Here is a 4,316-nt window from a genome sequence, read left to right on the forward strand (position 1 = left end):
GAAAGTAGAGTCATTCTTTTAGGCCATGAAATTTTAGCTAAGGGTATCAATGCCAATCCAAGTAAGGTGTCAGCACTCATTGCACTACCTTCACCAACAACCACACGTCAACTAGTCTCTTTTCTACAAAAGGTGAGGTACTTGAGTAGATTCATACATCTACTATCACAACTTGTTCTACCACTGCAACAGCTCACAGAATGATCAACTTTCACATGGGACGAGGAGAGCGAACTTCACTACAACAAGGTAAGGGAGGTCTTAGCCACCGTACCAACTATATCACCGCCTAAGTGGGATGAAAAATTCTATGTCACCTCAAGCATGGGTGATGACTCCTAGAGGGCTGTCCTACTCCAAAAGGATGCAACGACATCTTTCATGAGGCCAATCTACTTCTCTAGTCGAATGATGACAACAGTAGCAGAGAAAGGTTTCACCCATGTGGAACACTTAGTCCTACCTCTTAGATTTGCAACTACAAATTTTTGGTCATATTTGATGCCTAGGAAATTTGTGATTTTAACCATAGATGAGATGTTTCTCTATGTTGTACAACACATGGATGTTTCTGCTAGGATTACTAAATGGCTAGTTCGTCTGCAAGAGTTTGACTACACGGTACAGGTGGAAAGCACAACAAGGGCAAGCTTGAGGGGACTCATGACCTACCAAAACTTTGAGAAGAAGGTAAAGCAATCTAAAGGGGAAGGAATTCAACCACTTTCAGAGCCATAGGTGGTAGAAAGAGCACACTCTCTCTACTTTGATGGAGCCTACAAGCAAGCATCTGACAAAGCCGCTGTAGGCATAGTGGTCTTTGATGACAAAGGTATCAAGGTATTTACGCTTGGCCATTTGTTAGAATCACATTCTAACAATGAAGCTGAGTATGCAGTACTGGCCAAGGGGTTGCAATGGTGCGTCTGCAAGGGGTAAAGCGCCTTAATGTATTTGGGGATGCTCTACTTTTGGTAAAGCAAGTAAATGGAGTATGGACATGTAAGAATCCTAGCTTGAGGACCCACTTAAGCTGCGTAAAAACGTTGTTGGGTGAGTTTGAAGCTGCTCAATTACACCACATCCCAAGGTCTCAAAACCATGAAGCCGATGCATTAGCAAGCGAAAGGCTGCAGGAAGTGGTGGTTGGGGCTATAAAGCTAAAGCTTCCTCTATTTCAAGGTAGTGACGTCTTACCCGACATCATGCATTTTTTGGAAACAAGGGAATGTCCACCATACCTAACAAAAGGGCAAAAGAAATGGCTTACCAGGAAGGCCACAAGGTATTGGCTTATCATTGACAATTTGTATTGTAAAGGTAAGGACCAAGTACTCATGAAGGTCCCTCTCTCTAATGAAATTACAGGATAATTGCCAGTTGTCATGATGGTGTTTGTGGCAGCCACTTTGCCCTAGATATAATAAGTAGGAAAATCTTGCAGGCTGGTTTTGTATGGCCTAGCCTCAATCATGATGTACACCACTGGTGTAAGACATGTAAGTTGTGTCAAAAGGCCGGCACGAGGTCACTCATGCCTGAACCACAGACACCTATCCTTTCATATGGGCCATTTGAAAAATGGGGTATAGATGCCATAGGACCATTGCCTAGGGTCAACTCAGGGAAGTTGTACATCATCATGGGAGTCGACTATATGACTAGATGGGCGGAAACCACAGCCACAACTAGGATCACAGATGTGGAAATAGCTAAGTTTGTCTTTGAGAACATATGTTGTAGGTTTGGCACACCATTAGAAATCATCTCTGATAGAGGGCTAGCTTTCAGAGCAGACTTGGTAGGAGAGTTAATGCAAAAACTAGGCATTACAAGGAGGCACTCCTCACCATATTACCCTCAATGTAATGGCCTAGTTGGAAAAGTGAATGGAATGGTTTGTAAAATTATCACTAAGTAGGTTAACAATCATCCTAGGGATTGGGATAAGTATCTACTCCCCGCTTTGTGGGCAAATGAACCTCATTCCGCACATCTTTGGGGTTCACCCATATCATTTGGTATTTGGTAAGGAGGCAATCTTACCTACTGAGGTGCAACTAGAGAGTCTCAGAGTGATGGCAACCACTTTCAATGACCCAACATGCACTTGAGAGATCACATCCTTGACTTGGAACAACTACAACTGGACAGAGAAGAGGCAATCAATTATTATGCGGCACAGGCAGAACACAAACGGCTTAGTTTCAATCAACATCTTTGGCACAAAGATTTAAAGAAGGGCATGTTGGTGCTCCGCTATGACAATCATTTCAACACACGCAAGGATAAGAAGCTCCTACTCCGATGGGAAGGCCCTTTCATCACAAAAAGAAATATGCCAATGGGAGTCACCAGCTCATGGAAGCTGATGGTAAGCTTCATACGACCAGAGTCAATGGCTAGAGGCTTAAACCTTATTTTCTACGTTTTGATCAAACTCTACCCATCGAAATTCTTGATAAGGATACACCATCAACCTCAGCCTTTGATGACAATGACTAGACAAATGAGTTAGAGGCATAAATGCCTTAACCTAGGGGGAGGGCTAATGATACTGGGTTAGCCGCACCGCCCTCTAGCCCGGCCAGAGAAACTGAAGATTGGCCGGGCTTTCGGAGCCGTAGCCACGGGAATCAACCCCATTTGGGGAGTAGGAGGTTAAAACAACAAAAAAAAATGTTTTTTCTATCATTGTCGCCAAACCACCACTTACCTCCCTTGCTCACACGTGTGTGCAATAAGCCGTCGCGCCTCCCTTTAGCACCACTCCCTCCCTCTCCTCCATTATCCCTTCTCTCCCCTCCATTATTGCCAACCCACTCCCTCACCCTTCCCCTCTTGCCACACTCTCTCTCCCCCTCCCTCTCATCTATTATTCACACACCCCTCACTCCCCCCTACCGCTTGCCACTCTCTCTCCCTCGTTTGTTCTCTGTAGGCAGACCCAAGAGGGTGCATGTAAAAAACAAAGAAAAAAACATATAATATATATCTCTCTCTCTCTCTCTCTCTTCCTCGTTCACCACCCTGCAAGAAAGGGGACCACCATGCATGGAATATCACCCTCTCTCTCTCTCTCTCTCTCTCTCTCTCTCTCCACTCACACCCACACACTACCCTCCCCCTCATCCTCTTCCTTACCCACTCTTTCTCTCTCCTTGGACCTCTACCGCTCAGCCTCTCTCTCCCTAGCGTTGACTCTCTTCCCCCCCTTTTGGTGTTGGCACAGCCAACCCGCAGGTGCACAATCAAACTCTCTCTCTCTCTCTCTCTCTCTCTCTCTCAACCCCCACCACACACACCTATACTCAAACACACTCTCAATTCCCCCACCCTCTCCCTCACTCTCTCTTCCCCCCCTCGCTTCACTCTCAGATTCGCTCTCTCTCTCTCCCTCTGTCTTGTTCACCAGCCCGCAGGTGCAGCAGCACAAGCCAGAGTCTCTCTCTCTCGTTTACCTGCACACAACACACACACACACACACACACACACACACACACACACACACACACACACACACACACACACACACCCTCAAGAACATACACCCTCCCCTACCCTCTCCCTCTCTCTCCCTCACACTTTTTCTCTCGATTCCATGCAGCTTAGAGAGTGAGGAAGGTATAAAGATAATATATAAAAAAAACACTCCTTTTATACTCTTGTTCCCACACATAAACTTGTAGACACATTCATCCACTCACACACACACACACACACACACACACACACACAACCCATACACATTGCTCCCATACGCACTTCCTCGGTCTTTCTCACCCATTTCTAGCTCTCTCTCCGTACACACGTATACACACACACCCACATTCATCCACTCACACACACACACACACACACACACACACACACACACACACACACACACACACACACACACACACACACACACACACACACACACACACACACAACCCATACACATTGCTCCCATACACACTTCCTCGGTCTTTCTCACCCATTTCTAGCTCTCTCTCCGTACACACGTATACACACACACCCATACACTTGAACACACCTATTTACACACTCACACTTCCTCGGTCTTTCCCACCCATTTCTAGCTCTCTCTATGTACACACGTATACACACACACACACCCATACGCTTGAACGCACCTATTTACACACATAAAAATAGTTACACACTCTCACAAGCACATGCACATACATACGCATACACCACATGCATGAGCGCACACACACATTCAAGTGAACACACTGTACACATATACGCACGCACAGGAAGGAGAAACACAAGAAGAATTCGACATCGACAAAGAAGAAACACCAAA

The sequence above is a fragment of the Adiantum capillus-veneris genome, chromosome 11 (genome assembly GCF_014529385.1).
Source record: "Adiantum capillus-veneris isolate H3 chromosome 11, ASM1452938v2, whole genome shotgun sequence".
NCBI lineage: Eukaryota > Viridiplantae > Streptophyta > Polypodiopsida > Polypodiales > Pteridaceae > Adiantum > Adiantum capillus-veneris.